Source organism: Rhinopithecus bieti, unplaced genomic scaffold, assembly GCF_001698545.2.
Source record: "Rhinopithecus bieti isolate Rb0 unplaced genomic scaffold, ASM169854v2 scaffold_19018, whole genome shotgun sequence".
NCBI classification, from domain to species: domain Eukaryota; kingdom Metazoa; phylum Chordata; class Mammalia; order Primates; family Cercopithecidae; genus Rhinopithecus; species Rhinopithecus bieti.
Window position 1 is genome coordinate 1,058,183 of NW_016809658.1, and position 25,260 is coordinate 1,083,442.

At 40.8% G+C, this 25,260-nt stretch overlaps 1 long non-coding RNA gene across 1 annotated transcript; it reads right to left on the bottom strand.

Moving 5' to 3' along the window:
* Positions 1–470: 470 nt before the first annotated feature.
* LOC108540801 (uncharacterized) lies at positions 471–24,522 on the bottom strand. The gene is made up of 3 exons (XR_001888770.1): positions 24,468–24,522; positions 2,419–2,561; positions 471–593 (listed from the first exon to the last, which is right to left on the bottom strand). It is a non-coding gene; the product is annotated as an uncharacterized LOC108540801 (long non-coding RNA).
* Positions 24,523–25,260: the final 738 nt, after the last annotated feature.

Below are 25,260 nucleotides of genomic sequence, written 5' to 3' on the forward strand. Positions count from 1 at the left end.
GGCAGATTTGAGCAGAAGTGGAGGATATGATGAAGGCAATGTGGTAGAAAATATATGTGGTAGAAATCTTCTCAACTGACTGTCATTTAACCAACTCATTAGATCAATACTCCCCATTCCCTCTCTGAAAACTACAGATGAATGCCAGGACACGCTGAATGCCTATAGCTAGTAGGCTGCTCTTATCATTCCTGAGCACCTCCACTTCTACCAGTTTTACTCACAAAGGGCCCAAATTGTCTATACCAAGTGTACCTGCTATTATAAGTATGCAATTTGCTTAGATGCATAAAAATGATGAAATAGGAGAACCAAAACAGAGCTGTTTCTATGAAAACTAAATTGCAATGAGATGATACAATCAAATGAGTTGCTTTAAGTAGTTTCTGTGGAATTAGGTGTAGGCTAAACAACTGTTAAAAATTTAAAATGTTGTAAAAGTCTTAAAAAAAAAGGATACTTAACATCCTTGTTCTGCTTTAAAGCACCCAAAAGAAGAAAATGAAGAAAATGCTTGACGGGTTTGGTTTAAAAAAGAAAGATGATTCTGAACTCTGATTAGCAGACCCACACCCAGAGGAAAGGCCCAAAGTCTGCAAGAGAAAGAAAAGAACTCAGTCAGTAAAAAGAAAATGAAAACCAACCGTGATCCCATTACCCAGGGCCAATCACTGTTAATATTTTCATGTATATCTTTTTTTGAATTATATGCATATATTTTAATTAAAGCTATATATTAAAACAAGTATATAACAACTTAAAAACCCACATACAGACATATGCTTTATGATCTATTTTTCTTTCTTAATAAATCACATCCATCTTCTGATGTCGACAAATATTTATCTATGATGCCTTTTCAATAGCCTTGTAGCATTCCATGTTATAGACACAGCATAAATGATTCAAAGAATCTCCTTTTGTTGGACTTTTGATTCCAATTTTTATCTGAAATAAGCAATACTGCCACCGTAGTGCACAGCCTCCACTATTCCTTAGGACACATTGTGCTGGGTGTAATTTGATACACACACAGAAGGTCCCAGCTCTGTCAAATTCAGAGACAGAAAATAGAATGGTGGTTTCCAGGGACTGGGGAAAGGAAAAATAGAGATTTATTTTTTAATGGATGCGGAGTCTTAGGCAGGCAACATGAAAAGAGTTCTGGAGATGGATGGTGGTGATGGATACACAGCAAAGTAAATGTATGTAATGTCACTAAACTGCATACTTAAAAATGGTTAAGATGGTAAATTTTTTGTTACATGTATTTTACCATAATAAACTATATATATGTATAGAATTCTTAGTTCAGGAATCAAACAACAGCAGGCCTCAGACCTGATTTAGCCTGCTGCCTGCAATTAGCCAACTCTGATCTAGTCCAGTGATTTCCAAATAGCGTTCCAGGAGACCTGGAAAGAAACTGTATCTCTGCAGCTGCCAGGCAGCTCTTGGGAAAGGCCTACAGGGAAGGCTCTGGGCCTCACCCCTTCTTCAAACACTATAGCTCCACTCTTACCTGGAATTCTATAGGCTTGACTTGAAGAAAGGCCCCTGGTGCTTAAAAAGCTTTGGAAAACCACTGCCTAATCTACATTCCCCATGCTAAAGACGGTAACATGAGGGATCGGAGATAGCAAGTGAGATGTGTGGCAGAGTTGGGACAAGAGCCCAAGTCCTTCGCCTGTGAGCTCAGTGCTTGTCCTATACCACTCAGCCTCCCTTCCCCTAAGGAAGGTCATGCCCTCCTCATGCAGCAGACTGGGGCTTCTCCTCAACAGCTCCCCTTAGCCTAGGGGCTTAGATCCCAGTAAATGCAAGTGATTCATTAAGTACCTCTATGTGCCCAGAAAGTATGAGAAAAACACAAGGCAAGATCCTGCTCTGTGGTGGGCAAAATAATGGTGCCCCAAAGATCTCCTTGTCTTAATCCCTGGAAGCTGTGAAAATGTTACATTACATGACAAAAGAGACTTTACAGATGGGATTAAGGTTAAGGATGCTGAGATAGGGAGATTATCCCGGATTATTCAAATAAGCCCAATCTAATTATCTGAATCTTTGAAAACTTTCCCACCTATAGTCAGAGAGAGACAGGGCTATTGAAAGAATGGTCAGAGAGACGCAATGTTGCTAGCTCTGAAGATGGAGGTGGAGGCTATGAACCAAGGAATGTAGGCAGCCTCTAGAAACCAGAAAAAGCAAAGAAATGGATTCTCTCCTACAGCCTCTGGAAAGAATCACAGCCTTATCAACATCTTGATTTTAGCTCCATAAAACCTATGCCAGACTTCTATCTTCCAGCACTGTAAGATAATATATTTGCCTTGTTTCAATCCACTAAGTGTGTGGTAATGCATTATGCCAGCCATAGAAAATTACTATATGTTGTCAAATAGAGGCAGAATGCCTTACTTATCCTGCAGTTTGTGGTCAGTTAAGAGCATTTGCTCACTTGGCCCTTCTGTCTTCTCTATTCGTCAGCATATTGACCTCTTGAGCAACCAGCCCTGCCCAGAAAGCCTGGAAATCAAAATGTGAGCCAATCCGGAAATTTCCTAGGGGCAAAAGATAACAATAAAATTTTTAAAAAATTAAACTACCTCTGTAAATAACAGTCATTGAGCTTGACAAGTGTTCTTTAAAAAAAAAAATCAGGACTTCTGTTTCTCCATCCTGGAGACTAGATGAGTGAAGCCAAAGGCTGGGTCATACTAATGTTAAAAACATGGTCTGGTCTGTATGCACAGTTGGAGGAAGATGTGCATGGGGTGTTGGGGGGAATGGGAGGTAGGGAGGGGATCAGACAGGTAGACACAGGATAGAGGAGTCAGTTCAGGTAGTTCTTTCTCTACATTGACCTAGCACTTTATTCCAGATTAAGGATCAGTAAACTACCACCCTGAGGCCAAATCTGGCCCACCGCCTGGTTTTCTAAATAAAGTTTTATTGGAACTCCAGCCCACTTTCCCATTATATATTACCTATGGCTGCCTTCCCATCACAGTAGCAGAGGTGAGTAGTTGTGACATACACCCCATGGCATGAAAGGTCAAAAATATTTATCATCTGGCTCTTTACAAAAGTTTGCTGACCCCTGAAAACTCACTGGGGTAGCCCCATGTAAACCAGAAGAAATTCTTCTAAGCAAGAAGAATTCACAAGTCACAGGAGCTTCTGTTGCCCCTCTGTGCAGCCATGAGATGAGAGGCCATGTTTGTCTTTCCTGCTGCAGTTTTGTGACTCATGTCTTCTGACCCTGTTCAGTGAGGCTGAGAAAGGCAACCACATAACCCAAGGATATCCAGCTGTGGTGATCCAGCTACATTTTCCTTTGAGTCAGCCACCCCAGCATGTAAGCAGCCTCATTTGATCCATTTCTTCTAATCCAGAAGTTCCCAACTCTTTCTACCATATTTTTGAAACTATTACACTAATGTATTTTTCATTACCCATAAATCATGTTGCCTTGCAGCTCTCTGCCCACTGAATCAATGGCCTTTGTTGTTTCAGGAAAAGTAGAGGCACAATCCTGAACCAAGAATTCTTTTTTTTTTTTTTACCTTGTGTTTTATATTAGATTTCTCAAGTCAGAGAGAAACTGTTGTCTTAGAAGTGAGTTTTGTTGAAAGAGAAGAATATGTTATTTCTATTCAAAAATTATCTTTGCACAAATCAAGAACAAAGCCCAGGGGACTAAGCACAGAGTATTACTGTGAGTTACTGTGTAGAAAGGACAGAGGATGGGATGTGGGGGCAACTCCTGTTGAGCAGAAGAAGGGGCAAGACTTTCTACCCATCTATCTCCTCACCTACTGGGGGATGGCCCTGGAAGAGAAGAAGAAGACAAAAATTCCAGATAGGTTGAGGGAGAATACAAAACTACTTAGGCTGGTGCTTTAATGTGTCCCACCCTCCTGTGCTCCACATGCACAGACGTGTGGTCCCTGGGTTCGGGAGCCCTAGAACATCATTTGCAGAGAGAAATGCCAAGCACATGGGCCAAAAGTAGCCTTCTCTTGTTCGCAGAGATATACCTGGCCTGGGGACATCTAGAAGCTCCCGAATAGCCCTGTGGTGGACATGGAAGAAGGGAGCTGAAAAGTAAGAGAGTATTTGCTAAAAAGTTGCCCAGTGTGTGGCAAGATAATCCTATAGCAGAAGCTGGGAAGTAGGCCACATAAATCCAGGTTCCAGTAGAAGTTCCTGGCTAAGCCCCAGAGGGTCTACAGCAGCAAGAGGCAAAGCAGAGGATGCTAAATCTAGGGGCAGTCACACCCAGCTGACAATCACAAGACACCTTGGTAGCTGAAAGACACCTTGGTAGCTGAAACTAACTCCCAAAGAGGAGACAAAATCAGCTGCACCTCAAAAAGAAGTCAACAGAAGCCAGAAGAGAAGGACAATGCAAGCAGAAAACATCCCGCAGGGTGTGGTGGCTCATGCCTATAACTCCAGCACTTTGGGATGCCAAGGCAGGTGGATCCCTTGAGACCTGCCCAGACTGGCCAACATGGTGAAACCCTGTCTCTACTAAAAACACAAAACTTACTCGGGCATGGTGGCACATGCTTGTATTCCCAGCTACTCTGGTGGCTGAGGCAGGAGATCCTTTGAACCGGGGAGGCCGAGGTTGCAGTGAGCTGAGATGGCACCACTGCACTCCAGCCTGGGTAACAGAGCGAGACTCTGTCTCAAGATATACTAAAAAAAAAAAAAAAAAAAAAAAAAAAAAAAAAAAAAAAAAAACGAAAGAAAGAAAGAAACAAAGCAAACATGCTGCCCCAACCATGACAAGGTTACGTAAGCCTTTTCCTGTGCCCAGATGTCACCCAGGGAGAAGGAGAAGAGGAGTTGAGAGCAGGAGAAAAGGCTTACGCCTACAGAATCTGAGCTTACCTGAAAAATATTGCTTCAAACTAGAATAGATTGATTTATTTAAATGGGCAAGTTTAATTTCTTTTGGGTTACTCTGTATAAACAGCAACCCCAGAGCAAGATCATGTCAATTACAAAATAAATAAATAATAAATAAAAAGTCTATTTACAAATCCCCAAACAGGCACTCTTGAGGTCATTTGCAGATATGGGCAGAAGAGCAAAAACTTTTTGAGTACTATTTGAGTACGATGGGTATGATTCCAGAGGCTCCACCCTTCCTTCCTCCCTCCCCTGCCCCACACATATGCTTCAATCCGTTTTTTAACACCAGGAAGGAAAGACCCTCTTTTCCACCACCCCTCCAACCCCAGGCTGAAAGGAGAAAGGGCACGCTGATGAATTAAGGCAAGGGTGAAAAGTAAGCAGACCCCCCACGGCTTGGATCTGACTGTCCTAGAAGCAGGGAAGTGGGTCAAAGGCCCTGGGCAGCATTCCTGCCTGTGCAGCAAAGCAAGGGGGTGTGGGACGGTCCTATTTCCTCTCACTGAGGCTTGCTCCTATGGAGGGTTTTCCAAACCCAGTGGCCAATTCTGTGAGTCCCATGATTTCAGATCAAACCAACACTCCCTGTCTCCACAGGACCCACTTTTAGGCCTCACTGCATAACCACATCATGTGTAGTGCCCACCTGAGAAGCACAGATTGGGACGTTGAGCCCCGCTCCCTGAGAGACACACGGTGCGGCGGTGCAGTGGGCAGGACAGAGGCATGTGGCTGCAGAGTTACAGTATTTCCCTGAAACTGGAACTAATTATCGCTACTTGCTCCCCTGTCCCTCTTAGATCTGCAAAGTGTGGGTCAGAGTGACTTTGTTTTTATTGGCCTACCACATATTGAAACCATTCCTGCATATTGATACTGAATATCTCGGCCAGATCCTTGTGAAAATGACTTACTGTGCAGCACAACAGAATGACCTTCTAAAGTTAAACGTCTTGGGATATTTTATCTTTTCAAGTACATACCAAAAGCAATTAAGTTCAAACTATGGAATACAGTCTTTGCCAGTTTCCATTCTTGACACATATGTGTCTGGATTTACAAGTTCAAAGACCTCTTAAAGGATCAAATCTCTAGCATTAATTTTCTCTTTGCGAGTGAAAAACAGTTCTGCATCCTTCTTTAAATCATCTGCAAGTAACTCTGTGGCATGAGGCTTCCACCCAAGGCATCTCTAATGTGGCCAGCAAAGGCGGAACCAAAACCCATGGCTGTCCTTCCCTCTCCAGCAGTCCATAGCGGGTACCACAATTGGTTGAAAAGTAAAAAACTCAGTCATAGAGCTCCGAGCAAAGGATGAATATGGCAGCCCTATGCCAAAAAATCAATCTGGGCCGGGCGCGGTGGCTCAAACCTGTAATACCCAGCACTTTGTGAGGACCCGAGACGGGGCGGCATCAGACCGAGGTCAGGAGATCGAGACCATCAATTGTGTTCTAACATAGGTGAACCCCGTCTCTACTAAAAAAATACAAAAAAAAAAAAAAAACTAGCCGGGGCAAGGTGGCGGCGCCTATAGTCGCAGCTACTCGGGAGGCTGAGGGCAGGAGAATAGTGTAAACCTTGGGAGGCGGAGCATTTTTTTTTTTTTTTTTTTTTTTGCCAGTGAGCTGAGATCCGGCCAGCTGTCACTCCAGCCTGAGGCGACAGAGGCGAGGACTCCCGTCTCAAAAAAAAAAAGAAAGAAAGAAAAAAAAAACAATCTGACTTACTGAGCTTCTGCTACACTGACCCAAATCACAGTGTGGTTCTAGCTTTCATGGCGGTCTCCTTCTTCCTGTTCCTTCTCCTCTCCCCTGTCCACGTTTTTTGTACTCAGTTGTCCTGATTCCAGAGACTTCCCCCATTACTCTTACACTCCCACTTCCTGGATTCCTAAGCCCTCACACAACTCCTTCAGTTTCTCCTTACTTCTCTGAAGGCCACACCCTCGTCTCTTTCTCTTCTTCCCTCTCCAACAAAAAGACCTTTATCAATAGGATTTGCATGCCTAGCTGAGTGATACAACCTGAATGTGCTGGGGAAGCCCAGAAAACCTGTTGCAATTGTTCACCCCACCCCCAACCCGAGTTTATCTTTCAACACTGGTTTTCAAATTATAGTTAAGTCTCATTCATGGATTCCATATTTACTAATCCACCAACTCACTAAAATCTATTTGTAATCCCCAAGCGGGCACTCTTGAGGTTATTTGCAGACATGGGCAGAACAGCAAAAAATTTAACTTGGCCCACGCACACATGCCCAACTGAGGTTTGAACAAGACAACTCTCTATCTTCTTATTTCAGCTCTCATATTGTAAACAAATGTGCTTTTTGCAGTCTATCTGGTACCACCATTTTTTTTTTTTTTTTTTTTTTTTTTTTTGCACTTTTGTGCTTTTCGTTAGTGATTTTGCTCTTTACAATGGCCCCCAAGTGTAGGGCTGAAGTTCTGCCTAGTGTTCCTGAGTTCAGGACAGCTGTGAGGTGCCTTCCAAAAAACAGAAGTGTGTCAGATAAGCTTCACTCAGGCATGAGTTATAGTTCTGTTGACCATCATTCAATGTTAATGAATCAACAATATATATTAAACATCTTTAAACAGAAATACACATAAAGCAAGGTTATGTATTGATCAGCTGACAAAATTGTGACCAGAGACTGACAGAAACCTAACCCTATATTTCCCCTAGGAGCAATGGCTCTGTATTTGCTATTTCAGTGTTCTTGTGACTTTTTAGAACAAAACTACCATGATTAACAAGAATTGACAGTAAATCTAATGGAGAAATCTAATCAATAATTTCAACATTATGCAATTCTGGGAGAAAAACACCCTCTTTCCTCTTCCATAAAAGTATAATTTTTAGAAATATAATTCAGAAATGTGTTTTCATCTATGGATGGAGTGGGTGCTTCTTCCCTCTCTGACGTTACCCTCAGGAGTATCCCAACTCCAGGCTATCCCAGGTGTTCCTTCTCCTCCCTCACACAGGCTCCGGGTTCTCCTGTCTGGGGAGCTTCCACACCTGCCTCAATTCCTACAAGAAGTCTGCTAACCTCCCTCAATTCTTTCATTCTTACCCTTCTGAAAGCCCTGCTCTAGCCATGAAGTACAATAGAGCAGATTGTGTTTATACCCATTTATGTTTCTGCCACTGTTATCTTGAGGTATATTTCACTGGCCCCATCCCCTCCTTGGTTTGTGAGTTTTCTGTTTCCTTCACGAGGCTCACAATGCCTGCTACAGTGCTTTGTAATTTTGTGACTGCAAAATAAATTATGTGGATTACACAGAGATGCTCACTGACTTCAAACTGTTCTGCTCTTGATGTAATGCCTTCTATTCAGGCACACTAAAACATCATCATTTGTGTTCTCTCTGACCCTCAATCTCACTTGTAGATTTCAAGGGAAAAATATTATTCAAGCACAGCACACTAAAATGTAAATAATCAACATGAGTTTTGGGGTTATGCCATGATATGATCGCTGTGATTGACGTACGATACTCCACAATTCTAACCAGGTTATGTGTTTGTGACTAGCTAATTTGTGGGTATAAACGACCCAGATAACCTTCTTTTTCAGGGTATGCTCCTGTACTGTCTCAAATGCTTTGAAATTGTCCTCCCTTTTCCTGTATTCCTCCCCTGGCGTGACACTTCCTCTACAATAGTAGTGGCACCATCTTAAGTCAGACAGGCTTTCAAATCTCAGCTTTTCTGGCAAACCCATAAAGAAGAAACTATTGTACTATGAAATCGCCATTGTGTAACCTCTAGTAAATTAAGGGATCCAGGCATTGAGTATCAGTGGCTGCTACATCACCAAGAAAAAGAGAACCTCATAATGGAAGAAAATGGCACCACTTACGAAATATCCTTGCAAAAAAAATCAACCTGAATCTGACCAAATCTGTCACTCCAACTCCAATTTACAGGAAATATAGAGGACAGAGGAATATGTCAAACTACATCATGGGGATACAACCAGCAAAATCCAGACTGTGAGAAACTCTGCCAGTCAAATAATTTGATTTCTTCCAAAGATTAATTATAAAAAAGAAAGAGGGAGAGAGAGAGAGACAGGAAGACACAGAGGAAGAATTTATAGATTTAGAATTAAAACATTATTAATCAATTGCAATGTGTGGACCTTATTTGGATCTTAATTCAAATAAACTGTAAAAAATGATGATATTTATGAGATAATTTGAAAATTAAACACTACCTAAAATGTTAATATTAAAAAAGTGTTATCATTACTGGGGATATACACAAAGGATTATAAGTCATGCTGCTATAAAGACACATGCACACGTATGTTTATTGCGGCACTATTCACAATAGCAAGGACTTGGAATCAACACAAATATCCATCAGTGACAGACTGAATTAAGAAAATGTGGCACATATACACCATGGAATACTATGCAGCCATAAAAATGGATGAGTTCATGTCCTTTGTAGGGACATGGATGCAGCTGAAAACCATCATTCTCAGCAAACTATTGCAAGAACAGAAAACCAAATACCGCATGTTCTAACTCATAGGTGGGAACTGAACAATGAGATCACTTGGACATAGGAAGGGGAACATCACATGCTGGGTCCTATTGTGGGGAGGGGGGATGGGGGAGGGATAGCATTAGGAGATATACCTAATGTAAATGACGAGTTAATGGGTGCAGCACACCAACATGGCACATGTATACATATGTAACAAACCTGTACATTGTACACATGTACCCTAGAACTTAAAGTATAATAAAAAAAAGAAAAACAAACAATCAATAAATAAGTGTTGTTAAATATTTTAGGTATCATGGTTGTCATTATCTTTAAAAGAAAACAGACCTTATCTTGTAGAGATTCATGCTGAAATACTTGGTGATGAAATGATACAATGGTGGGGAATTTACTCCAAAATAATAACAGAGGGAAGAGGGGATGAGGAGGGTGACTGGAAGATTAGCAAAGGGTTGTTGTTGGTTGGAACTAAGTACAGATACATGGGACACTCATCATGCCATTCTGCCTACTTTTGTGTATGTTCAAAATTCTCCATAATTAGATGAAAGTGAGCATATCCACTGCCAGCTTTGCCATCTACTAGCTGTGTGATCATCCCCAGTTCCTCAACCTCTCTGAGCTTCATTTTCCTCAGTGAAAAAGGCCTACCTGTTAAGTATCCTGATGAGGTTCCATGAATTAAGATGTATGAAGCACAAAACTTATGTCAGGTTAGTTTTAAAAAATAAAAATAAAAAATAAAACAAACAAACAAACAAACAAACAAACACTATCTCTTTTCTAGTGTATTTCAAATCTATCTCTCTAACCCCAAACTGCTTATCTGTAACAAAGGCTCTATTTCTAAATGCAAAGAACTTCTTTCCCACAGCCAGCAAATTTCAGCAGAAGGAATGTTTGCTTACTCAAAAGCCATTTTCACTTTCTTGTTTGCTAACAGCCATAATTTTGTTTCCAATGTTTCCTGCTTCCCCCTTTCCTTTGCCAGTGATAGGTTCAAGGGTGGGCCTCCAACCCAGTTCTGGCCACTGAGATATGAGAAGTCCGCTGGAGATTCTGGGATAGGATTATTTGCTCATAAGAAAAAAAGATGCACAAGGAAGAAAGATGCCTCTTTCTTCTGCTACACATAGTCACCTCTGCCTGTGATGCCTGGAACTACAGCAGCCGTCTTGTAATCATGAGAGGAAATAGGCTGAGAGGAACATGCTAAGGATGGCAGATTAGAAAAGCATAAGGAATCTGGTTCCTCAGTGACTTTACTGAGCAACTGAGATGGCCATCCATTCATTTCTTGTTATATATCACAATAAGTGTCATTATTGTTTAAGCCATTTTGAGTAGGGTATTCTATTACTGAAAGCTGAAAGTCTCCTAAATGAAACAGGCTCAGGTGTTTCATCCCCCTGGGGATGGGGGATATCTGCACATCATGCCACCCCACATTCTGCTATTTCTCCATCAAGGACATACTCCCTCCTCCATATTCTTATTCCTTTCCTATGCCTTTCTCATCCCCTGCCATCCTACTCCCAAAACTGTATTTCACGTCTCTTAAGAGTGTTGGCACAGAAAAAAAGAGTGAGAATCATTGCAAATGAGCTGAAGGAGGTCGTGGAAGTGGTCTATTTATCTTCTTATCCCCAGTACCTGGCAAAGTTCATAAAGATTTGAGTGCAAGGGAAAAATGAATCCACAAATGAATGCTCTGCCACCTCTTAAAATATAGTTTCAAAATTGAACTCAACTTTCCCCAAATACCTTCCCAAGTAACCCATTTATGTATTGTCTTTTGCCTGAATTCTAATAACCTCTATTGGCCTCCTTGTCTCCAATCTCTCCCCATTGTAGTCCACCCTCTCCAGGGTCATCAGAGTTAATTCCAAAGACACAAGTTGGATCATTTACTACAGTCCTTAAAGATCTCTACTAACTCATAATTAGCAAGAAGATTAGGTCCAAATTCCTTTCACGGAATGAGGTCCTCTTTCATTTGACCACAATCTAACTCTGCTGACAAATCTCCCATTTCCCTTCTCCCTTCCTCTCTCACTTCAATCCACCCTAGGTTCCAGCCAGACAAATCACTGGTAGGGTCCTGCACATCAGTCTCATTCATGTTTCTCCCATTGTTTTTTCTTTTCTTTCCACCCTGCACCCACCCCATATATTGCCTAACAAACCCTTAATCACCCTTGTCAACTTATCTTCACTTTTCCAGGCAGAGCTGGTTGTACTTCCTTGGTTTTCTCCTAGTCCTTTGACTATAACTCCACAATAGTACTTATCATGTCAAATTACAGTTATCTGTTTAAATGTCCATAGCTCCTCCTAAACTAAAAAGTGTTCCATAGACAGGTCTACATCCTTACTCCCTACAATATCTGGTACTGAATAAAAGGGTTTAAGTGATGGAAAAGAGGCAGGAAGGAAAGTATTGGCAGTTTTCCAGCACCTAAGTCTAGACACCTGGAAGTTATGAATTCCCAGTACAGAAAGGAATGTTATAGATCATCTTGAAAAACCTTTAAAGATAAGTAAATTGACTCTTCTTTCATCCCCTTGAGTCAATTTGTCACCAAATCCACTTGTCACATCCTCCTTCAAAATGTCTACCAGATTTCCTCCTGCCTCTCCATCCATATGAACCCCACACCCAGTGAATGCTTACTTACTCATTCTGGGATTGTTGAAAGAACCTTTGAAGAAGGTTCTCCCCCTCCCTCATTTTGAGCCATCTTGTGCACAACTGACAGAAGAATCTCTAAGCAAGTACTTTTAACATGTCATNTGGACATAGGAAGGGGAACATCACATGCTGGGTCCTATTGTGGGGAGGGGGGATGGGGAGGGATAGCATTAGGAGATATACCTAATGTAAATGATGAGTTAATGGGTGCAGCACACCAACATGGCACATGTATACATATGTAACAAACCTGTACATTGTACACATGTACCCTAGAACTTAAAGTATAATAAAAAAAAGAAAACAAACAATCAATAAATAAGTGTTGTTAAATATTTTAGGTATCATGGTTGTCATTATCTTTAAAAGAAAACAGACCTTATCTTGTAGAGATTCATGCTGAAATACTTGGTGATGAAATGATACAATGGTGGGGAATTTACTCCAAAATAATAACAGAGGGAAGAGGGGATGAGGAGGGTGACTGGAAGATTAGCAAAGGGTTGTTGTTGGTTGGAACTAAGTACAGATACATGGGACACTCATCATGCCATTCTGCCTACTTTTGTGTATGTTCAAAATTCTCCATAATTAGATGAAAGTGAGCATATCCACTGCCAGCTTTGCCATCTACTAGCTGTGTGATCATCCCCAGTTCCTCAACCTCTCTGAGCTTCATTTTCCTCAGTGAAAAGGCCTACCTGTTAAGTATCCTGATGAGGTTCCATGAATTAAGATGTATGAAGCACAAAACTTATGTCAGGTTAGTTTTAAAAAATAAAATAAAAAATAAAACAAACAAACAAACAAACAAACAAACACTATCTCTTTTCTAGTGTATTTCAAATCTATCTCTCTAACCCCAAACTGCTTATCTGTAACAAAGGCTCTATTTCTAAATGCAAAGAACTTCTTTCCCACAGCCAGCAAATTTCAGCAGAAGGAATGTTTGCTTACTCAAAAGCCATTTTCACTTTCTTGTTTGCTAACAGCCATAATTTTGTTTCCAATGTTTCCTGCTTCCCCTTTCCTTTGCCAGTGATAGGTTCAAGGGTGGGCCTCCAACCCAGTTCTGGCCACTGAGATATGAGAAGTCCGCTGGAGATTCTGGGATAGGATTATTTGCTCATAAGAAAAAAAGATGCACAAGGAAGAAAGATGCCTCTTTCTTCTGCTACACATAGTCACCTCTGCCTGTGATGCCTGGAACTACAGCAGCCGTCTTGTAATCATGAGAGGAAATAGGCTGAGAGGAACATGCTAAGGATGGCAGATTAGAAAAGCATAAGGAATCTGGTTCCTCAGTGACTTTACTGAGCAACTGAGATGGCCATCCATTCATTTCTTGTTATATATCACAATAAGTGTCATTATTGTTTAAGCCATTTTGAGTAGGGTATTCTATTACTGAAAGCTGAAAGTCTCCTAAATGAAACAGGCTCAGGTGTTTCATCCCCTGGGGATGGGGATATCTGCACATCATGCCACCCCACATTCTGCTATTTCTCCATCAAGGACATACTCCCTCCTCCATATTCTTATTCCTTTCCTATGCCTTTCTCATCCCCTGCCATCCTACTCCCAAAACTGTATTTCACGTCTCTTAAGAGTGTTGGCACAGAAAAAAAGAGTGAGAATCATTGCAAATGAGCTGAAGGAGGTCGTGGAAGTGGTCTATTTATCTTCTTATCCCCAGTACCTGGCAAAGTTCATAAAGATTTGAGTGCAAGGGAAAATGAATCCACAAATGAATGCTCTGCCACCTCTTAAAATATAGTTTCAAAATTGAACTCAACTTTCCCCAAATACCTTCCCAAGTAACCCATTTATGTATTGTCTTTTGCCTGAATTCTAATAACCTCTATTGGCCTCCTTGTCTCCAATCTCTCCCCATTGTAGTCCACCCTCTCCAGGGTCATCAGAGTTAATTCCAAAGACACAAGTTGGATCATTTACTACAGTCCTTAAAGATCTCTACTAACTCATAATTAGCAAGAAGATTAGGTCCAAATTCCTTTCACGGAATGAGGTCCTCTTTCATTTGACCACAATCTAACTCTGCTGACAAATCTCCCATTTCCCTTCTCCCTTCCTCTCTCACTTCAATCCACCCTAGGTTCCAGCCAGACAAATCACTGGTAGGGTCCTGCACATCAGTCTCATTCATGTTTCTCCCATTGTTTTTTCTTTTCTTTCCACCCTGCACCCACCCCATATATTGCCTAACAAACCCTTAATCACCCTTGTCAACTTATCTTCACTTTTCCAGGCAGAGCTGGTTGTACTTCCTTGGTTTTCTCCTAGTCCTTTGACTATAACTCCACAATAGTACTTATCATGTCAAATTACAGTTATCTGTTTAAATGTCCATAGCTCCTCCTAAACTAAAAGTGTTCCATAGACAGGTCTACATCCTTACTCCCTACAATATCTGGTACTGAATAAAAGGGTTTAAGTGATGGAAAAGAGGCAGGAAGGAAAGTATTGGCAGTTTTCCAGCACCTAAGTCTAGACACCTGGAAGTTATGAATTCCCAGTACAGAAAGGAATGTTATAGATCATCTTGAAAACCTTTAAAGATAAGTAAATTGACTCTTCTTTCATCCCCTTGAGTCAATTTGTCACCAAATCCACTTGTCACATCCTCCTTCAAAATGTCTACCAGATTTCCTCCTGCCTCTCCATCCATATGAACCCCACACCCAGTGAATGCTTACTTACTCATTCTGGGATTGTTGAAAGAACCTTTGAAGAAGGTTCTCCCCCTCCCTCATTTTGAGCCATCTTGTGCACAACTGACAGAAGAATCTCTAAGCAAGTACTTTTAACATGTCATCCCAACCATCCCAAGGAAGTCTCTACAATTTCCTATTAGCTTCATTTCTTTAAAGCCAAGCTCCCATACTACCAGTGTGGCCTTCTAGAGCTCAGTCATCTGGGCCATCCTCTTAGCCCAACTCTTCCCATACTCCAAGACACACGTACCATGCCCCAGGCACCTCCTGGTGTCAGAAAATATGGCGGTGCTCATTCCTTCCTCTGGCCTTCTGCTTACATTCCAAGACTCTACCTGGGTGTCCTCCAGCTTGCCTCTGCTTACTAAAAACCTAGTCCTTTTTCACAGCACAACCCACCATTACATCTTTCCTCTCTACCTGACACAGATCAATATTTTCCTTTCCCTGAACTCTCAAGGCTCTACTGTTCACTGTTCCATCTCCCACTTGGAATGTAAGTGATTTGAGGGCAGGGACCCCCCAAGGCTTAAGCAATCTGCATGCCCCAGGAGCCTGCCTTCCCTAATCTTTGCCCATCACCACCCTCTTCAAGACTCAATACAAATACCAACCACCTGTGAACTGAATGAAAACTCTAATGACTATGAACTCCTATAGCACTTTGTTGGTATCTTTCTTAGGGCATTTATCATATTCTTTCTGCTGATGTAACTGTTTGCTGGTGTGTTTTATTTTTCTTAATATAGGACAAACTCCTTGAGGGTGAGCTTAGTCTCCTAATCTCTGTATTACATCATCCCATGTGCCCTCAGAAACCACTGGAGTGCTTTATACAGAGCAAGCCCTTATTGTAAGAATCTTTGAGACTGTTTTTCTGTGATTCCTAACATGGATGTTGAAGGCAGAGCCTGAGGCAAACACAATCAAAGAGAGAGAGAGATGGGCATGTTTTTTGTGTGCAGACACATGCATGTACCTGCCCCCCATGGTGATATCCAGATGAAGTTAGGTTTAAATGGGTCTCAGTGGCATCTCTGAAGGGGAAACAGGTATTAAAAGAAACAAAGAGGTGGGTCCATTCCCACAAAGTCACAGTCTTGATGACCCACAAAGAGATTATTGTTGCACTGACCTGGTTCTAGCACTGAAAGTTCTGCATCCTAGGAAACCCTCCACCCCTAATCCCATGCAAACCTAGATGGTTGATCACCCTAGCACCAGGCTTAATTTTAGCACTAAGGCCACCTCCTTGTCTCCCTTTCCTGACTCCGTAAATCACTGTCCATTCACCAGCACAGTCACAGTGTAAACACATCAATTTATCATAGCCTAAGCCACACCAAACTTGGATAATTCCTTAAATTTCTCAGTGTCAAACTGAGCTCTGCTTTGCAAAGTGGATGTTTTAGATCTCGGTAGAAATTATTTCAGCAGATTACTAATACTTTTTAAAAAGATGTTTGCTTCAGCAAAACATAAGGCAGGTGGGTAACTACACTGAGATTCTGTAAATACCCTGAAAATATCATTGAATGGCAACTTATTTTCTCAATTCATCCTCAAATCACATACAAACACAGTTGAGGTGAAGAACCTTCTAGAGTATTATTTATAGTTACATCTGTCTTTAAGAACCCCTCTTACTCATAAAATACTTAAACCTTTTCTGTCTTCTTGACTTCATCTCATTTTGATGGTTTCAGAATCCATATTCTGAACTGTGGCATTTCCAGGTCAAATTTTTCTGCAGACAAGTTAATCTAAATAGCAGCCTCTGTGGTAATTCTTTGGATGTCTTTATCATTGGTCTGGTGTTTACACTAAAATCTCCAATGTGGGAATATGTTCTCCTGAGTTTCCATTAGTTCCCACAAGGGAATGACAAAGCCCTTTTAATCCTTTTCAGGGCCCTCTTTGTAGCCTTCCACCATGTCTAATGCCTCAGAACCAACATCTGAAACATTCATGTATGCACTGGTGTGATGTGATACCTGATGACTTACAAAATGTGCTTAATTTGGTAACACATTCAGTTAAGATTCAGGGAGTTTCTACACAGCTTGCAGCATGCAAATTGTTCTAAGTGGATACCATAGACTCAAATTTTGTGGGATTAACTGGAGGTTCAGACATCTTCTAAATCTACCATTGCAACACTCAAAATATGTGACTAACACTACCCATAAAGTTGATAGAATCAATTATTTTTTAACAGGAAGAAAACCTCAAATTGTTCCTTCACATTGGCTGTGCCATCAGTTGAACATGCTACATAACTTTTCATAGAAATATGATTTGATATGAGAACATCTGTAACCGTCTGGAACACATTTTTCCCAGGACTTTACTTCAAGCTCTCTATAGATATCAGATGTTCTCCACAGAATCTGTGACATGACTTAGGATTCTTAAATAAACATCAGCTATGCCTCTGTCTTGAATGGTGTCAATTTGAATTGAAAATCTGCCAACCTTTTAAATATCACCACCAGCAGACTTCTTAATCAATCTGCTGATACTGTGTATAGACTTATTTTAAAATCAGAGTTGTATAAGCAGATCTTCCAATTATATCAGAAACTCACTTTTGTTTCCAAAAATTCAAGAAGCATTTCAGCAAGCAGCAATCTGAGAAACACATATTAGAGTCTTATCTCACCGCTTACATTTGCTGGAGTGTATTTGTCCCGTGATAACTGACAAGGTCCTTTACCAATGGCCTTAAGTCCATTAATTATGTAAAATAAAAATACTTCAGCATAACTTGTTCTATCTTCGTGTACTTCTGATTACAAAATGGAAGACTGGCATCGTGATTAATAGTACTTATTAAACGGGAAGTCTTCATCTCTTAAATGAGTCTCTCTGACACAAATGTTCTGCAAATTACATCTGAAGTACACATTACAGAAAAGAACCTACTTAATTTTAATGGAATTATCTCAGATACGCACAAAGATGTATGTGCATGGATATTCTTCTGAAAGTTGTTTAGAGATTCTAAAAATGTGGGAAGACTTGCACCACAGGGAATAGCTAAATGATTTATAATACGTCCATACAAGGAAATATTATGCTGTTATTAAAATTAAGGTGGCAAACATAACTTTATTTACATGGAAAGATAGTCTGCCACAGTGTTAATTGCAGTAAAAAGAAATTCAAAAAGCAGTATTGTGATATAATAGAATTTTGTTTCTATGTTGTTTTTCATTATGTATATCTACATTGCATGGAAATAAGTCTGAAAAGATACACTAAATAGTGAGAGTGGTTATCTCTGGATAACAGATTTACAGGTCATTCATTTTCTCTTTAAGAGAAATGACAGCAAGCTGTGACCTGTCAGTGCCCACGACAAAAAGGGGCAACCTGAGGTATAAGCAAAGGATGGAGGGTATTCACAGGTTAACTTGACTTCCACAGGTAAAAGGCTCTGGGGTGGAACCTAAGAATTTGCATTACTAACTAGCTTCTAGGTAATGCTGCCATTGTCAGTGCAGGAACCACACTTAGAGTAACACCGCCCTAGGGTTCTTCTGCTCACTTCCCTTCTCAGCTGTCACCTATTGGTAATTATCAGAGTGTGTTGTAAATGTGTGTCCTGACTCCTCCACTAGAGTATAAGCTTGGCTCCTGGCCCCAAGCCTACAGCCTTCCACATAGCAAGTATGAAGTTCACATTTTTTGAAGGCATTAATAGGGAGATTTCCAGGCATGGTGGGAGGGGTATTGAGAAAGATCTGCAGAGTTCACGACTTACTTCTCACATGATACTGTGGCATGCTTCAACGGCTTCACCTATGTGTGGGCTAGTGTCTCTGGGGCAGGCCTAGCAATCTGCCCAGGTGGCTCTGCTGCTCACTAAAGTTTGAGAATCTGCCCAGGGAATCAGAGGAAAGGGAGGATTCCATGACTTGGTTGGAGAAAGTTTTACACTGAGACAATAAAAGTCCTTGGAAAAATGTAAGAATGTTTTTAGTGTACTTGACATAGCATCACACTTTAACCTACTAACAGTTCAGTATGAATTAGTGCATCTGATTAGCATAGAGAAGAAAGAATGGACGTGAGACTGGCATGATTTGATCAAAGAGACTTGAAAGGTCCAGAGCAGAGCTTAGAATTCACCCAAGGACTGAATACCCTTTTCCAAGGGAATTGGGGAAGAAACACATCACATGCTGCCCAGAGGCCTTCTTGCTTTCAAGCAGTACAACCCCAGAATAAAGAGATTTTTTTTTAAGAGGTAAAGAAAAGAAGCGGCAACAAACGGACTGTTTCTACTCCCCAAGAGACCTTTAAACAATCTCCAAGTCAGACAGGGGGCTGGACTGGGAACACTTAGGGGATCATCCCTTCCCACGTGCTGCTGCTCCCAGCTGTATCTGCCAAGCCCTAGGGTGTCAGGATCTTATAAAAGGCATTTTGAGAGTCTTCCATTTTATATTTTTTTATTCATTTTGAGAGAGAAGAACACTTCCTTCTTTCACCCCAACATGAGGCCCTCAATTAAGCCGGAACTAATTCTTATGACAAGTTACAAACCACAGTCAAAAATAATGAAAACATTGACACCACTCACTCTGGGGGAAGATTTTAGGGTGCTCCTATGACAAAGCCACCATTATTCAACCAACTGTCCTGAGAATTCCCAAGGATGGGCACAGCAGCCTCCCTAAACTCTACAGAATGAGGCAAAACGCAGAGTTTCCACTGTGGCACTGGTTCAAGCTTCTAGCAGATAGTTCTGCGTATCTGAGCAACTTTTTTACAGAACGTTTTTTCTTTAAATCAGGATAGGCAAAGGGAAGAACAATAGATTTGGATAAAAAGTCCTGGGTTCTATATCCAGTTTATGAAAACAAAAATGGGATGGCCTAGAATGTGTTAGTTCATGTCTCTGAGTCTCAGAGTGTGTGCATTTATGTATGTGTGTGTGTGTGTGTGTGTGTGTGTGTGTGTGTGTGTGTGTGTATTATGTGTACATTCAAGGGTAAACTAGTACCTTCAAAATTGAGGCTTGACACATCTACTGTGGTGGTGACACCCATGCCTCCAGACATTTGCGGGTGTTGATAGATGTTCCTTTGCTAGAAAAGGAGGAGTTGGTGAACATGGGTCTGACAGAAGAAATAGAAGAGTAGAAGGTTCCTTTAGTCTCACTGGGAGCAGCCCCATCATCAGCCTGAATATGGGTGGAAAACTATTTGTCAGCACAATGTGACAGAGTATGTGAGTCCTGGCTCCTGAGCCCAAGTGAGGCATCCTTGGGGGACCCCAGAAACAATACATGAATCCCGAAGAGAGCTCAAGAGGTCCCACAGTAAGGTGAAGAATGGGCTGACTGCCTTCAGAGTTCAGCCATTAGGCCATAGGAAATATCTCCCCTACTTGCTGGGGGGCAAGACCTGGGGACATTCAGTGGGAAAGAGAATTCCCCTGCCAAGACCACAGGGTGAATATGAGATTCAAACTAAGTAATGTGCATGAAAGTAATGTGTAAACTACAAAAAGGATCTACAGATACAAGGAAGTTCTGGCTTCCTTTTCTTTCTCAATATGAAGTCAGTGGCCAAGAGATCTTTAGAGCACAAATCCCACTGGTGGAGTGAGCTCTAATAGGGTACGGTGCAGCTGCATCTAAAGCATCTTTATCACACAAACAAATGGAAAAACATTCCATGCTCATGGATAGGAAGAATCAGTATCATTAAAATGGCCATACTGCCCAAAGCAATTTATAGATTCAATGCTATTCCCATTAAACTGCCATTGACATTCTTCACATAACAAGATAAAACTATTTTTAAAGTTCACATGGAACCAAAAAAGAGTCTAAATAGCCAAGGCTATCCTAAGCAAAAAGAACAAAACTACAGACATCACACTACCCAATTTCAAACTATACTACAGAGCTACACTAACCAAAACAGCATGGTACTGATAAAAGAATAGACATATAGACCAATGGAACAGAACAGAGAACCTGGAAATAAGACCTCACACCTACAACTATCTGATCTTTGACAACCTGACAAAAACAAGCAATGCAGAAAGGATTCCCTATTCAATAAATGGTGCTGTAATACCTACCTGGCTAGCCATATGCAGAAGATTAAAACTGGACCTCTTCCCTACACCATATACAAAAATTAACACAAGATGGATTAAAGACTTAAATGTAAAACCCAAAACTATAAAAACCCTGAAAGACAACCTAGGCAATACCATTCAGGACATAGGCACAGGCAAAGACTTCATTACAAAGACAACAAAAGCAATTGCAACAAAAGCAAAAATTGATCAATGGGATCTAATTAAACTAAAGAGCTTCTGCACAGCAAAAGAAACTATCAACAGAGTAAACAGACAACCTACAGAAGGGGAGAAATTTTTGCAAACCATGCATCTGACAAAGGTCTAATATCCAGCATCTGTAAGGAACTTAAACAAATTTACAAGGGAAAAACAACCCCTTTAAAAGTGGGCAAAGGACATGAACAGACATGTTTCAAAAGAAGATATACATGCAGCCAACAATAATAAGAAAAAAAGCTCAACAGCAATTATCATTTGAGAAATGCAAATCAAAACCACAATGAAATCCCATCTAACACCAGTCAGAATGGCTATAATTAAAAAAAAAAAAAAAAAAAAAAAACAGACATTGGTGTGATTGTGGAGAAAAAGGAATGCTTATGTCCTGTAGTGGGAGTGTAAATTAGTTCAACTATTTGGGAGACAGTATGGCGATTCCTCAAAGACCTAAAGACAGAAATGCCATTCAACCCATCAATCCCATTACTAGGTATACACTGAAAGGAATATAAATCATTCTACCATAAAGACACATGTCCACATGTTCATTGCAGCACTATTCACAATCACAAAGACATGGAATCAACCTAAATGCCCATCAATGATAGACTGGATAAATAAAATGTGGTAAATATACACCACAGAATACTAGGCAGCCATTAAAAAGAACGAAATCATGTTTTTACAGGGACATGGATGGAGCTGGAGGCAATTATCCTTAGCAAACTAACACAGGAACAGAAAACCAAATACCGCATGTTCTCACTTATAAGTGGGAACTAAATGATGAGAACACATGGATACACAGAGGGAAACAACACACACTGGGGCCTATGGGAGGGTGGAGGGTAGGAGAAGAAAGAGGATCAGGAGAAATAACTAATGGATACTAGGCTTAATACCCGAGTGATAATCTGCACAACAAACCCAATGACACAGGTTTACCTATGTAACAAACCTGCACATGTACCCCAAACTTAAAAGTTTAAAAAAAGAATAAAGAAAAAACATTTTTAAATAAAAATAAATAAATAATCCTTAGGAATGTGGAGGGAAGTTCTCTTACTTTCCAAGGAGTCCTCAAATTCTTTCTAAGGGGCTGACACAAGCCTCTGCAATTGTGAATTCAGCAAATCTTTGATACCAGACCTCTCTTCTTGGCTTGGGCTCCCTCTATCTACATAGAAGATAGTGCCATTTGAATATGCTGCAGACAACTCAAATCAGCATTCAAAATTAAATTAATTTCCTTTTATTCAAAACTTTAAATTACCATTATGTATATACATGTGTACTTCCCCCAGACTCTAAGCTTCTTGAGGACAGTGACCAGATCTTACATGTCTTTGTATTCCCAATGGAAAGAGAGTAGATTCTCAATAGTGGTTGGATGTATTGAATTAAAGCATTCAGTATTAGCTATGGTAATGCTAGCTGCTATAACAAATGTGACAACCTAAGATGCTTAATATATTTTAATTTTGTGTGCCCTAAAGACTGCAATATGGATGTTTCTGACCAGTGGGCAGCGTTTCACATGGTCATTTGGGACTCGAAATCATTCCATCTTGTAGGTCTTCCCTCCACTAGGGTCCTGGAGACTTCTGCATTCAGCCTACAGAGGGAGATAGAGATGGGTGAAGAGGAAGGTGAGGAAGGTGGAGGCATACTTGTTTTTTTCAGTTCCTTGGTTCCAAAGTGAAACATTTCACTTCCAAAACATTTCTTTGGCATGATCCAGTCTCATAGTACTACTTAGATGTAAAGGGACTAGAAGATGTTGTCCCTGCTGGGAAAACTGCTTCCCAGCACAACTCCATGCTATGGAAGGGAGAGTATGAAACTTTGGTGGAGCTGGCCATCTTGGCCACACGCTCTTATGGGATCTGATATCTAACCTATAAAAGACACACATTTCTCATAAGTAGAATGACCATATGTCTAGGTTGCTTAGAAAAGTCCCATTTTTGCTTATTTCCTTGACATATTAATAACCCCACCTTTTACTTTCAAAAGTGTCTAAACTTGGAGGATAAAATTATCTTGTTACCCTATAATATACACGACCATAAACCATCTTATAGATAATCTATGAGCTCACCAAAAAGTTTTTCAAGGCTTACATGTTTCACTATGGGTAACTGAAGACCCATCTGAGGGCATAGAATATAACACAAAGAAGGAAACATCAAGAGTGGCATATTCCATTTTACATGACCACCATCTACTTTCCTATGTGTCGGTAAAATCTGTTCATTGAACTTTAAAGTTCACTTCAGAGAAACATGTCCTTCCAGAATATGCCTCCTCTGTGCTATAGCACAAGCAGTTGCCCTAAACATAAAGGAGCAATGTCTCACACTGAAAAACACAAGTCTTGCCTTATAGCTATCTCTGACATTGCTTTCCAGGAAAGAACTGATATCTTCAGAAGGGCCAGTTTTCCTTTCCAAAGCCACACCAACAAATCAAAAACACCTATCATTCAATCCAAAAATCCCTTAGTTATAACACTAAAAACATGATCAATTAGGCCAGACGCAATGGCTCACACCTGTAATCCCAGTACTTTGGGAGGCTAAGGCTGGTGGATCACTTGAGGTCAGGAGTTTGATACCAGCCTGGCCAACATGGCGAAACCCTGTCTCTACCAAAAAATACAAAACTTAGACAGGCATAGTGGCATGAGCCTGTAGTCCCAGCTACTCAGGAGGCTGAGGTGGGAGAATTACTTGAACCCTGGAGGCAGACGCTGCAGTGAGCCGAGATCGCACCGCTGCACTCCAGCCTGGACAGCACAGTGAGACCCTGTCTCAAAAAAAACCATGATCAATTAGTCAAGAAATTTCTTTCCAAGCATGAATCGTCACCCGACTTTAAATATAAAAGCCTATAATTCACAAAATACAATTATACAGACAAGGACTTCCTTTTGCTAATAGTCTTTCTTCATAATTTAGTAAACAAAAGTATAAGAGGAATGTTTAAAGGACTTGAGAGCAAAGAGTTTTCAAGAACCCAGGAAAATTTTGTAAGATAGATATAGCTACAGATACAGATTCCAACTACTAGTGATACAGGAGTTAAGAAGAAATTCCTTAGGCAGATAGTCCAGAAGTCCTCGGTAAGGTTTTTCTTTTAAAGAAAAGCTGCCCCAAATCATTTTCTAACAAAGAGCAGCCTGTGAAGTCGAGCTGCAGACATAGACAAGCACGCTGGGAGCTTTCACGGTGAATGCTAGCAGGAAAGAACTACTACCTGGGACTAGACATGGCGACTAGAAAATGGCGACTGCATCTTCCCTTCTCTGCCAGCCACGTGTACAGTAAGGAGCAGACAAAATGAAGCCCCAGCCAAAGGGAATGCTCATTTGCATAATAAGATGAGGGTGGGGTGACCAGCCTTCCCCGCGTGCTTTGCATACGTCACACCTGATTGAACCAATGTGTGAGCCCTACATAAATCAGACAACGCCTCCTCAAGCCGGACTATAAAATCTGGCGCCATCTGCCACCAGCCGGCCTTTTCCTCTCAGAAGTCTCCTCTCTCTCACTCTAGAGAGCGAGCTGTTCTCCTCTCCCTTTCTTTTGCCTATTAAAGCTCCGTTCCTAAACTCCTCATGTGTGTCCCTGTCCTAAATTTTCTTAGCGTGAAATGACGAACCGCGGGTACTTACCCAGACAATGTAGCCTCTTCACTAGGAAGCTAGATGGAGATGACCTAAAAAGTTTTGCTAGTGTGCCCTTTACTAAGTTTAGTTTGAGCAACTTGAAATCACACAGGAATCTCCTTGAAAAAATAGTTTGCAATTCAATTTCACCAATTCAGACTGATTTTCCATTTCAATTAGTCCAGAGGAAAGAGGCTTTCCCCCAAATGTAGAGGATTTCCCTCATCTAACACCTTCTCCGGTTGAACCTTTTAAAGATATTGCTAAGAGGAATGCTTGATCAAATGCTTAAGCATTAACCATGTGCAAGGAAAGCCACTAAATGAATGAACCTTCTGTGAATCAAATTGATTTTCTAGAAAATGAAAACAAAATTGAATC